This window comes from Capsicum annuum, unplaced genomic scaffold (assembly GCF_002878395.1).
Source record: "Capsicum annuum cultivar UCD-10X-F1 unplaced genomic scaffold, UCD10Xv1.1 ctg70617, whole genome shotgun sequence".
In the NCBI taxonomy this organism is placed as follows: Eukaryota; Viridiplantae; Streptophyta; class Magnoliopsida; order Solanales; family Solanaceae; genus Capsicum; species Capsicum annuum.
The window spans coordinates 25,159-38,927 of record NW_025880366.1 but is presented as its reverse complement, the minus strand read 5'-3'; the positions used below and the strand labels follow the sequence as shown (position 1 = coordinate 38,927).

The following is a 13,769-nucleotide window of genomic DNA, read 5'->3' as shown; positions in this document are numbered from 1 at the left end:
TGGGGGAGTTGAATTACTTTCTGGGTCTTCAAATAAAACAGTCAGCATCAGGAACAATGATCCATCAACAAAAATATGTCAAAGAGCTTCTCAAAAAATTCTCCATGGAGGAAACTAATGAAATAAGTACTCCCGTTGCCACTGCCACAAAACTTGATCTGGATGAAATAGGTTTTGATGTAGAACAAAAATTGTATAGAGGTATGATAGGGTCCTTATTGTATCTTACAACAAGCAGACCTGACATTGTGTTTAGAGTAGGACTGTGTGCAAGGTTTCAAGCTAATCCAAAAGAATCCCATCTGAAGTCTGTAAAAAGAATCTCCAGTTTGAAAGGAACTAGTGATCTTGGGTTGTGGTATCCCAAAGGTAGTAACTTTAATTTGGTAGGATACTCTGATGCTAATTATGCAGGATATTTGGTGGACAGGAAAAGCACTACAGGTATGGCACACTTCTTAGGATCATGTTTGATTACCTGATCCACAAAGAAGCAAATTCAGTAGCTTTGTCTACTGCTGAGGCTGAATACGTTGCTGCTGGGTCATGCTGTGCTCAATTGTTATGGATCAAACAACAACTTCTAGATTTTGGGGTAGATGTAGGTTGTGTTCCTATCTTTTATGATAACACAAGTGCTATAAACATAGCCAAAAATCCTGTCCAACATAAAAGAACTAAGCATATTGATATCCGCCATTACTTTCTTTGAGACAGTGTTGAAAAAGGAAATATATCAATTATGTTTTGTTCAACTGAGGAACAAATTGCTGACATATTCACTAAGGCTTTGAGTAGGGAACACTTTGAAAAAAATAGGTTAGCATTGGGGATGATTAAAATTGTATAAATCTCCTTCAATGATTGACTAGAATATGCTATGCCTGAGTGATTATTGATTAATTCATTCTTACATATTTAGTTGTGTGTCCTAATTCCAAGATTTAAAGCAATTTGATATATCTATGTGTTCTTTTTTTGATAGATGGAGCATCAAGGCAAGAGTGGTCATGGACTAATCAAACACAGGTATGATTATTGTTTTCCATAGTAGCATTAAGAGAAACAGGTCATCTACATGATTTTTTCTATAATGATTAAAACTACCAAAACCCAACAGTCATCTTCTTCAAAAGGCTACCAGACCTTTCCCATCCGTACTGAACCTCTACATCAGCACGTTTCTCCAAAATCATAGTCCCTTCATCTTTCAACTTCCTTCTCACTCTTCTTAAATACGCCTCTTATTTTCTCTCTTATATCCACTTCTCCTTCAACCTTTTAATATTCACCATACTATGGCATCTTCTTCCTCTCTTCCCTATTTTACAAAATCTGACATTAATCCTTCTACACAACTTATTCTCCACCCAAACATCAATTTACCCTCACTTATCCAACCCCAAATCCTTCTCAACCTATTTGATTTTCCATTCTTCAAGACCTTACCACACCCCTTTTCTTACTCTTTTTTCAAACCCTCACTTTTTCTAGAACCCTTACCACTATCAGTAGCTCCTCTTCAAATCCTTAATCGAGACGACATTCCAATTGCCAACCTTATTCCTAGACAGTTAAGATCGACTCTAAAATGAAAACCCTTATTTATCGCCATTGATGTTGATGGTGATACTCCTGAACACTCTTCTCCCATCATCCCTTCATCTCAAACTCCACATACTCAAAGAAGGAAACAATAGAAAGATGCTTGTTTGGAAGAGGCACTTAGGGCAAATAAAAAAAAATGAGTCGTGCCTAATGCTTCTCCTCTCCCATGTGATTCCTCTCCTGACATTCTCATTCACTCCAAGAGAAAACTGAAGCAGAAGCATACCATAGCTAAAATATCAAAACCATATCTCTCTCATAAAATGTCCCCCCTCCCACTCCCAAAGCCTCCTTATCTTCAACATCCACTAGAAAATCCTCTATTGACAAAGTCTCTACTGGAAAAGCCTCTACTCCTTCTAAAGATTCTCCAAAATCTGTGTCACTTTCGAAGAAATAGGTCCTCAAACCTGGTCCTTCTATTTTATCTGCCTCAGATTCAGACTATCTTCCTGACACTTCTTCTGTGCCTCCTGATGATTCTGATGTTGATATTAATGTTGATACTCTTGCTGATAAAGCTTCTCAGTCAGACCATGTTCTGTATTTTTAGAAACAAAAGATGGTTAGAGGTAGGGTTGTCACTGGTTTTTAGGGTCCTGATATGGAAACTTTAGTATCCAAAGTGAGGTCTCAGGGGTGGTCATCCTTGCTTCTGTAAGGTAATAATCAAAGAAGGTTTAAAAAAGATGAAGTGTATGAATTTTATACACATGGAGTTGCTATTGGGGAGATGATCTCAGCCTCTGTTCATGGAAAACTCATCACTCTTTATCCTGCTGATTTGGGTAGAATTCTAAGTGTTCCTACTGGAGGTTGGGGTCACTATGTGAAAGGATCTTGGCCTCCTCTTGACAATCTTCCATCCGCCCTTGATATCTGTAGAAAATTTTGTAGAAATCCTCTCCTTTCTTCTCATCGTAGGGTGATGAAAAATGAAATGTCTTCTCTCTGTCAATTGCATTTTGATGTGGTCCACAAAATAATCTTACCCAGGCAGGAGAGGCGCATAGTTGCAAGTTTTCTTGATCTTACCTTAATGGAACTATTGGATTCTGAGATTCCAATAGACCTTCCCCAACTCATCATTAAGCATATGCAAAGGGTACTCGTCAAAGATAAGAATGGTCATGCTCTGCCTTATCAGTTCTGGCTTGCCCTTGTATTTGATGATTTTTGTGTCTCTGTCAAGGTGTGGTCCTTACAGATAACTAAGGATGTGATTGGACAAGTGAACCGTCCTATGTTACCTGCTACTATGAGACATGCAGACAACCCTATGCAGAAGTTGCAAAATGCCTTAGAGGCAAAGCAGGGTGAGCTGGAGGTTGCACAGGATGCATTGGAGGCTGCCCAGGCTATTCATGAAGATGAAAAGAGGGCTCTTGAAGCTCAAATTGCTTCCCTTACAGCTACTTTGGAGAAGGAAAGAACTGGAAATACTGCTGTTATTTGATCGTTGACCTCTTTTTATCCCCTCTACCTCCTCAAAATAAACTCCTCCTTCGTCCCTTAGTTTTTTTCTTTCTTCTTTGCTGCTTCTTGGTCCAACTTGTTTCTCTTTTTGGTCTTACTGGATAATGATAATTGTATCTATTTTTGTGCATGAAATGGACCTCTGTTGCCTCACTTGATCTACTTCTATTTAATTCAATGCTTAGTTATCTCTTGCTTTGACTCTTTGCTTGTTTTAGTGATAGCCCCTGGTCATGGATTATTAAATAGTTTTTCACTTATTGGCTCATCTTTTCGATGATGTCAAAAGGGTGAAGTATAGATTATACAATGCTTATAACTCTACTGATCTAACCTGTTTCATTCTACTGTGATCCTTTTATTGAATTTCTTATTGAGTATGTCAGGTTCTTGGTAATACTGTGCTGATAAGTTTGTCATCATCAAAAAGGGGGAATTTGTTAGGGCATGAGAAGTTTTGATGATAGACAGATGAATGAAACATGTTGTGCAAGCTGGTCCATACAAGTGAAACTGCTTCGGACATATGGAGTGCATGATGAAATCATTACATGCTAAACTTGTTACATAAGCTGTCAACACATGGATAAGCAAAGGATGTTCACACGGCTATATGAAGATAATTGGAGCAGTTAGAGTTTGAGTAGATCAAGAAGTCTACAAGGCAGAAGGATAAAGCAAAAGAGTCCTACTCAATTTAGAAGAAGGAGAGATGGTTACAACAAGGAGTGGGTTACTTAAAAGAGTACTACAGAAGATACAAGTAAAGAAGAAAAAGGACTGCATTTGAGGGAGCATATATAGACGACAAGCTGCATTCAAATAACGATCATACACTGATAAGAAAATCAACAATCAGCAAAATCGTTCACCAACTTGAAGAAGAACCTAGTTCTCACTTAGTATGTTTTAGACTGCTTGTAATAGGAAGGTTCCTGAGTTGTAATGAGTAAATTGTTCTAGTCTCAGTACTCTATAAGCTGAGTTAGGAATCACGTCTTCAAGTTAGGGAACTCGAAGACTTGGGAACACTTATCTTAGGAAGATTTGTGTTTTTGTAATAATAGGAGTTAGAAGTTTTAATTCCTTCTTTACGAGAAGTCTTGTAATTGTGTTGATTGTTGAGGCTCAAAGTTATAGTGAAGATTGGGGTTAAATCCTGTAGAGGTACAGGTCGTAGTTTTTTACACCTTTTTGAGCAGGTGTTTTACACATAAAAATTACTATGTTCAGTTTTTCCTTCTGTGAACCACGTATACTTACTTGTTCTAGTAGGGATCATACTCTAACAATGACTAATTTGGCTTCACGCCAATGCAACTAACTTTGTGAAGCAACGAAGAAGACAACATAAAACAAGTAAAAAAGCACTCATTCACATGATATTTGCATTCAAAAAGCCAGAAATTATGGATCTTTAAGTGTTATATTTTTGGTGAAACACTCTATGTATCGCCTTTTTCCATCCAACACCATTGTCCTCAAGCTTCAAAACCAAAATGTGCAATTCACAGTCAAAGAAACCAAAATGGAAGAAATATTCCTATTAATATCACCCATTAAGAAGGTTACTAATATGTTTTCTTTATCTCTTATGTGTTTTCTGAATTTTGAGTAATCCATTATTTGTTTATTTATTTATTTATTTATTTTTGGTATGTCATTCTTGAATTCTGATGAAATGGGGATTCAAAATTTTCTATGCTAGTGAAAAAATAATTCAACCAACAAACTCTAGAAGTTCTGGTAGTTTCTTGGTTAATAGCTGTTGTTTTTTGTAGTTTGATTCAGGTTGCTACTAATGTTTTCTTTATCTCTTATGTGTTTTCTGATTTTTGAATCTTCCTTTATTTTTTTTTTTGGTATGTCAATATTCTTGAATTCTGATGAAATGGGGTTTCAAAATTTTTTATGCTAGTGGAAAAGAATAATTTAACCAACAAACTCTAGAAGTTAGCTTCAGCTTATCGAGAACATGAAGTTATATAGGACGTTATGGAGGATACAAATTAGGACGTTAGATAGTAAGTGTTGTTTCGCTTATCCTTCTATTTGCTATTAGTTGTATTAGTCGTAGTATTACTCTTGTAGTTTCTTGGATAATAGCTGTTGTTATTTGAAGTTCAATTCAGGTTACTACTTATGTTTTCTTTATCTCTTTTTGTTTTCAGAATTTGGGGATTAACTAGAACTTTGAGTCATCCACTAATATATATACTGTCTATATTTTTGGTAGTTACTGATTTTTTTTTTTTTTTTTGGTATGTCATTCTTGAATTCTGATGAAATGGGGTTTCAAGATTTTTATGCTAGTGAAATTAAAAAAATAAAAAAATAAAAAAATAACCAACAAATTCTAAAAGTTCTAGATGATTAGGCAGGACATGATGCAACTTCAACTTACTGATGACATAACCTTAGATAGGAGGTTAAAAGTTAGTTAGATAGTTAAGAGTTGTCTTGCTTATCCATCCATACTATTATTCGTAGTATTAGTTTCTTATCGTTTGAGTTTGGTTTACTGGCTGTTTTTTTTTTGTTGTTCGATTATCCGTATTATCTTGTTATGATTGCTGTTTAGGATGATTTGTTAGGTTGTCTATATTATGGTGTCATGACTACTTTTTTCTGCTATTTCTTTTTCTATACTGATTTGGATTGTTTTTCTCTCTACCTCCAAGGTAGTGTAAGGTTTGCGTACACTCTAACTTCCTAGACTTGTTGTCAATCTCAACAATAATAGGAAAAAAGAAGCGTTTTGTTGCAAAGAACTTCTTGAAGAAGCAACTTCTAAATCCTTACTGTAAATAATAAAACTTATTCAATTGTCAAGAGATACATGATTGAAAGATCAATTTTACCATATGTTTCAAACAAAACTAAAATGTAATTTACAAACTATGCAGGAAAGGCCTCAGCTGTGTTTCTCTGCAGTCCAAGGATTCCCTTTTCGCCACTCTGCGGTAGAACTTTGCGTTCTCCGATATTAAGGTAGCGGAACCCTTGGAGAAACAACCCACTAGTAGATGCTTCAAATGAACTACCTGGGCAAAGAACACGTAATGGCATGAGAGTTTGTGAACTAATAGGCCCAACAGCATTGGCTCATCCATAACAAAGCAGTGGGCGTTCTAGTGAAACCAGCGACAGATTATGATGTACCACAATAAATGACAGATTCTTATTTGCCAAGACCAAATATGTGATCTCGGAATAGGTCTTCCAAATCAAAGATATTGTTATCCATGCTGCAAGGATTCCGACAGGGATAAGTTCTACCACCACTACTGCCAAGAATGGATGGTAATTGCATGAAATCGATAGAAAAACCTCAAACAGGAGCTCCCATGGTGCTTGCAAAACCATCCTTAGAGCCACTGCTTGAAGCTGTACAATCATGGAGTCCAATATGATTAACAGCTGGTAATGGCAAATTTGCAGTGTTAACGGTAGGACCTACTTGACTGGATTCAACCAATTGCTCGCTCATTAACTCTTCCAGATCATACTTAACATTATTGACCGGAGGAATGTACATTCCGGAGCCACCAACAACTGATGGTTGCAAGTTATGCGATGGAGATGTCCAAGTGTCAACCCCATGACACACTCCAGAGGTGCCTCTTATGCCGGTACAACGAGTTGGTCTTCTATGTTTTGCAGGAACACAACCATGCCAGGAAATGTACTATTGAACTCACTACCAACAGCAGCACCAAGCAGGAATTTCTCAGGGTTAACAGCCGATGGTCCTTTAATAGCATCAGCCGTGCAGTTTGTAAGTGGCCCTAGTAAAGGTAACATCCCTGTGTCGAAAGCTTCAGTCACATAGTCGGTGATTGGCCACTGTAATTGTCCTCCACAAGTTCCTTTCAACTCGTCAGAATTTTGTCCTTGTCAAGGTTCAGTAATATCAGCAACGCTATTGGCATCATGTAAGCTTCTTCTCCTCTTTTCATTGTTATTGTCATTTAATCGAGTGTAGAACTTCTGGGCATGGCTTGCTACCTGTGTTGGTGTTCTAGATAACACAAAGTTCCTTGATATAACACGCCCATCACCCCTTCCACATTTCTCCAACACCTAGAGAAACAACCTAAGAAAGAATGAAGATTCAACAATTTACTAGCCTTGAAATATAATCCGTCACGGAATTACATGGTAATTACAAAATATACAGGAAAAGCATCACCTGTGTTCCTTTGCAGACCGAGGAATCCCTTTTCGCCGTTCAACTGTAGAACTTTGCATATTCAATATTTAGGAAGCGGAACTATGCCAGACTCGATATTGTTAATATCTTACAGTAATTCATTATAATGGTCTATAATTTGTTGAATAGCTATTCCAGGAACAGCAGCAGCGATCTTCAGAAGTTGATAGCTATCTCCAGAATAAAGTGCCAAAACATTCTCAAATGCTTTATCTTCCTCCTTAGTCCAGGCGGAGCGATTGCATGTTCGGGCTCATTTTGTTGGATCTATGATGAAAAGTTTGACACGAAAGGGGAAGTTTTTGAAGAGTTCTCCCAAATTGGATAACTTCCATATATGACAAAGACCAGCATAAAATTTTGTGCATCTATTTATGATTTTCTGTAGCCCATAACACTTGGTTAACAGAAATAATGGCAGAAAAACTCTTATATTTTTAATGAGCTATTGATTCAAGTGTGAGTAAGTTGCTCGGACTCTCCAAAAATATTGCCGCACGGATCCTTCAAAAATACACCGTATTTGGGGGATGCGACCTGCACCTGTCGACATTTTTGATGAGCCCAGCAACATATCATTTAACAACAGTCTACCTCCACGAGGTAGGGGTAAGTTCTGCGGACACTCTACCCTCCCTAGATCCCATTTTGTGGGATTACACTGGGTATGTTGTTATTGCAAACTCTAGAAGTTCCAATTGCAAGAGAGAGATAGAAAGATAGAAACTTTACAGGTTGAAAAATTCTAATACGACATCTCTATGGTTTGAGAATTTTGGGTATTAACTAGAATTTCGGAGATAGTAATTTTGTTTTTTTGGGGGCTGGTACAGATTATTCCTCATTTTGATATTTCAGTTCTGTAACTCTGATGGTTTCTGTTTCAACAGACTGTAAAAGTTCTAATTACGATAGAAACAATCTGATGTGATTGACATCTCTATGCAAACACTCTTAGTAGGTGTTTGGACATCAACTTAGTTAAGACTTGAAAAGAAGGTTTCTTGAAGTTGAGAAATGGTACTGGGAAGTTGAAGTTGTGCGTAGACATGCATTTCACTTGAAACAAGTTGATGTTTTGTGATTTGGAAAATTTTTTCAGTTGAAAGATCCTAGTGTGACATCTCTATGCTGGTATATATTTATCGGGTTTCTTGGTGTTTGGGATTCTTAATCGTAGCTTTTCAATATAAATGCTAGTTTAGGAGGTTTAGAGTTTTCTCCTTGCGGAAGCAGAAGTGCATATATCATGGCTTGAGTTATCAGTCGTTGGAAATCCGCATAAAACGGATGAACTCCCTTGTTTTCGCAGCTATGTATCCTCTACTAAGATGCAAAGCTCTTTTCTCTTTTCAAACCTTAGCCGTTATATTATGGTGGAAAAACATCTCTTTTCCAATACCCGTTATAGTGTATTTATATGTTATAGGTAGGATTTGGGGGAGGACAGGCTAATGGACTTAACAACAATAACATTCACAGTGTAATCCCACCTCAAGTTAGGTCTCGGGAGGGTGGTGTGCATGAAGACCTTACCCCTACCTTGTGAAGGTAAAGAGGCTGTTTCCAAGAGACCCTCAACTAAAGTAAAACGTACAATTTAAAGAAGCTTTGAAAAGGAAATACAATAGTGAAGAAGTCATGTTGAAAATAATAAATAAAAGAACATCGACAACAACAAATAATACAAAATGTAACAACAACTGATAATAAAACCGTAGAGATAATAGAAGAGTAGTAACAACTCAACTAATAGGAGAAACTAGAAAACATTCCACCGCCTCTAACCTTTTACTCTAATCTCTGATCTCCATACCCTCTTATCTAGGGTCATGTCCTCAGTATTCTATGTTCTCCCCAATATCTCTTTGGCTTACATCCACCTCTCCTCACAGCCTCTCATTGGGCATCAGAGCATCTTCTCTTCACATGTCAGAACCATCCCAGCCCGTCTTCATGTTGTCCATCATGGAGACCACTCCAACCTTATCCCAAATATCTTCATTCCTAATCATATCTCTCCTAGTCTTCTTGCTCATCCTTCTCAACATTCTCATTTCCACATTTAAATATGACTCATGAATTGGTTTATCCACATGAACAGAACGCACTAGCAATTTGACATATCAAACGCAGCCATTTAAACACCTGCCTTCTCCCAACAAAAGGAGAAGGAGACAAGTAGGTTACTGGGAGTAAGTAGTGGAATAGTGGAGATAAGATTAAATGGCTACCTCATACTAATGTAATTAATATCCTACCCCATTTTATTGGAAAAAGAGTGACGCACAAAATAAGCAAATTTGTTGACAGCAACAACGCTGTGCCAAAGAAGTGTTTGCATTCAATAAGTGTAACATTACTGATACCGGCCTTGGATCTTGTCTTGTCTAGTCTTTTCACCTCTCCCAATCGCTTAAGAGAATGTTAAGTCATAAGTATTTGTGGCAATGGGTGCAATTTTATTATAAATACATATCTTCTAATGTTTTTTAACTATATAGTCTGCACGATAGCAGTGAGAGTGTGTATGCATTGTGGCATCATGTGCAAGGCTATAAGTCTCTTGATATTCTCTTGATTGGTCTCTAACACATATAGAAAGATATGTTTCATTGCTGTATTTGTAATTCAGCTTAAGCGCAATTTCTGTCATTGTGCCTTATAATTTTTTTTTTTATGATAAGGAATGTCGTGTCTTTTAATAAAATCTTTTTGCTAATAACAATAGTTTAAAAGAGGGGATGAGATCTCTTAATTGATACTCTTTTTGAACCTGATATAGTAGGGACTTGCAGATGCTATTCCTAATACAGAAATATTTGGTCAAATTCTTATTATTTTGATCATCATTAATATCCCTTTTCATATTTCTTTACCTTCCTAGAGCTAGTTCCTTAATCGGACATTTACTGTTTGCTTTTTATATAAATGGATGAAAAGTCTTGCTTAGTTAGCCAGTGACCGTGTCAAAGTCTTATATATATGTGAACATTGGTTGCTTTCAAATATCTTGGCTCTATTATCAGGGTAGTGGGGTCATAGAATGTGTCACTCATCATATTGGTGCGGGGTGGATAAAGTGGAGGCTTGATTCTGTAGTCTTTTGCGATAGAAAGATACCATCGAATTTAAAGGTAAGTTTTACAGTGATGGTTCGACCGACATTGCTATATGGGATGAAGTATTGGCCAGTCAAAAACTCTCATGTCCAGAAGATGCATGTCGCAGGGATGGGGATGTTGAGATGGATATGTGGACATATTAGGTGTGATAGAATCATAAATAAGGTTATTCGAATAGAATGTTAGTCGGGTAGGAGTGTTGTCGTGCACTGTAGTATGGTAGCGTAGGGTTTAGCAGTAGATATCTATTATTGTTGTTGTTTATTGTATTTCGATTATCACACTATTTTGTGGCTGATTTCTTTTTTTTGGTGTGTGTGTGGCTGATTAGTTGTCATATTTTCTTCATTGTCTTTCTCTTCTTTATTCCTGGATTTGCTACACTTTGGCTGAGGGTCTTCCCTCTCTACCTCCCCGAGGTAGTGGTAAGGTCTGCGTACACTTTACCCTCCCAAAACCTCACTTGTGGGATTTTATTGGGTATGTTGTTTTTATTGTTGTTGTTGTTTGTTGCTTTCCTTCATGTTGATGCACCTAACATCTAGTCTAGATGCAAAAATCATGTTTGCCGTCAGTCTGTTTTAGTGTGCCACCTGCTTGTTCCCATTAACAGTTTCTCACTACTGTAGTTAAAATCAACAACAACAACTGTGGTTAAATCAATAGCTGATTAAAAGATTAGGAGTCTTGCTGACATTCTTTCGGATGACTAAGTGTCAAGGACTACAAAAATCATAGATGTACCAAATAGATATTCTGGCCTTTGTCATGTAAGGAAGTTATCAAATTTGGGAGAACTCTTCAGATACTTTCATTTTTGTGTCAAAACCTCTCACTGAAGATCCAATGAAATGAACTTCGACCGAACATGCAATAGCTCCTGTAGATAAAGCTTTGGCCTGTTATTCTGGAGATAGCTGCTGCTGTTCCTGGGAAATCTATTCAAGAATTATAGAACACTACAATGTATTACTTGAAGATGTTAACAATATCGAATCTGGCAAAGTTCTGCTGAACGGCGAAAAGGGATTCCGTGGACTGCGGAGGAACACGTGAGGCTTTTCCCGTATATTTTATAATTTCTGTGTTGGTTTGGTTTGAAACATCTGACAAAATTGATGATTAGTTGATCTCTTCAATCATGTGTTTCTTGATAGTTGAATAAGTTTTATTGCATCTTTAACAAGTTCTTTGCAACGAAATGCTTCTTTTTTCCTGTTATTTTTGAGATTGACAAGAAGTCTTGTCAATTTGGACCAAAAATTGACAGAAGCTATGTTATTCTTTAATCGTAACTAAAATCTTTCTATTTGTATAGTATTTGTAGATGTGTAATAGAGTCTCAGTTGATCTGGTGTGAAGTTTTTGAATAAGAAAATGCCACTCAGAAAATTTGGTGTGTGAAAATATGGAAGAAAGCCCCTCTTCTTTATCGGTTATTTCTTCAATTTTCTTTGGTTACTTTTTCTCAAGAAAATTTGAGTGCAGTGTTTTTTTTTTCTATGTAAGTTTGACTTTTTCATAGAAGAGTGGAGTACATCTTGATATCAGTTTTGTAACGTAAGTCATTGCGTCATCGTTATAGTTGTTATTCGCAAAAAGATGAGTGACGTATTATATATGAACAAGGTCCTGTAGAGATCAGACTTTTAAAGGCTTCAATCTAACTCGTGCTGGAAACATTTGGGTGGGTGCAGGTGGTCAGTACTAGTAGTGATAAATGCCTAACACTTAGATGTGTTCATTGTATAAATATGGAAGTAATAATGTCTATATTATCAAAACGACTGTGAGTAGAATTTCAAAGATGCGTAAGAATGTGCTGATTGAGAGAATGCATTAGTTTTAAGCAGATATTCTTGCACGAATTATATTTCAAGGCTAGTAACTTCTTTAATTTTCTTTCCTTAGGTTGTTTCTCCAGGGGTTGGCATATATGGAAAGGGTGATTGGTGGTCTATATCGAGGAAGTTTGTGTTATCTAGAACACCAATACAGGTGGCAAGCCTTGTCCAGAAGTTCTACACTCGATTCAATGACAATAACAACGCCGACAAGAGAAGAAGCATTCATGATGTCTCTAGTGCTGCTGATATTACTGAACCTTCACAAGGACAAAAATCAGACAAGTTGAAAGGACCTTGTGGAGGACAATTACAGTGTCCAATCACCAACTATGTCACCGAAGCTCTCTACACAGCGATGCTATCTTTACCAGGGCCAGTTAAAACTGCACGACTGATGCTATTGAAGGGCCATCAGCTGTTAACTCGGAGAAATTCCGGCTTGGTGTTGCTGTTGGTAGTGTGTTGAATAGTTCATTTCTCGGTGTGGTTGAGTTTCTGCGAAGCATAGAAGGCCAAATCGTCATACCGGCAGAGGGCAGTTCTGGAGTGTGTTGTGGAGTTTAATCTAGGACATCTCCATCACCTAGTTTGCAATCATCGGTTGCTGATGGCTCTTGAATGTACATTTCTCCTGTCAATAATGTTAGTTATGATCCGGAAGAGCTAATCCAGTCAAGTAGGTCCTACCGTTAACACTGCAAGTTTGCCAATACCAACTGCTAATTGTATTGGAGTCCATGGTTGTACAACTTCAAGCAGAGGCTCTAAGGATGGTTTTACAAGCACCATGGGAGCTCTTGTTGGAGTTTTTTCTGTCGATTCCATGCAATTACCATCCATTCCTGACAATAGTGGTGGTGGAACTTATCCCGTTGGAATCCTAGCAGCATGGATGACAATATCTTTGATTTGGAAGACCTATTCCCAGATCACATATTAGGTCTTGGCAAATAAGAATCTGTCGTTATTTTGGTAAATGATAATCTGTCCCTGGTTTCACTAGAGCGATTACTGCTTTGCTGTGGATGAGCCAATGCAGTTGGGCCCTATTACTTCACGAACTTTCATGCCATTACGCATTCCTTATCTAGCTGGTTCATTTGCGGCATCTTCTAGTGGATTGTTCGTCGTGTCCTATTAGATATGTCTCTATTTGTGTATATAGTGTGTGGAATAGCAAACTTCGTCAGTAAGTTATGTACATAGGAACTCCTTTCTGTAATTTGGTGTGCAAGCATGCCTTTAAACTACTTGTTCATAAATAAAAAACATGCTTTGGTAGTGTTGAATTTTATTTTCTGTCTACTTTGAAAATTTTCCAAGTTAATCATAGAGGTGAGATCAGAGAAAAACTACCGCCAATTCAAAATTTGATGTTTATGCAAAAAATATAATAGATGAGTTATTTTTTAATTGTTCCGATCAATCTCTTTCAAAATCAAACACATTAACTTTTGCAGGAATTTTTAAAAAGATGTAAATTTTTAGTATTTGATATTG

The 13,769-nt window shown here is 37.1% G+C and overlaps 1 long non-coding RNA gene across 1 annotated transcript; it reads left to right on the top strand.

Annotated features, from left to right (window-relative positions):
* Window positions 1-4,477: 4,477 nt before the first annotated feature.
* Window positions 4,478-13,563, top strand: LOC107848666. The gene is made up of 3 exons (XR_007051030.1): window positions 4,478-4,651; window positions 5,991-7,019; window positions 12,334-13,563. It is a non-coding gene; the product is annotated as an uncharacterized LOC107848666 (long non-coding RNA).
* The last annotated feature ends 206 nt before the right edge of the window (window positions 13,564-13,769 follow it).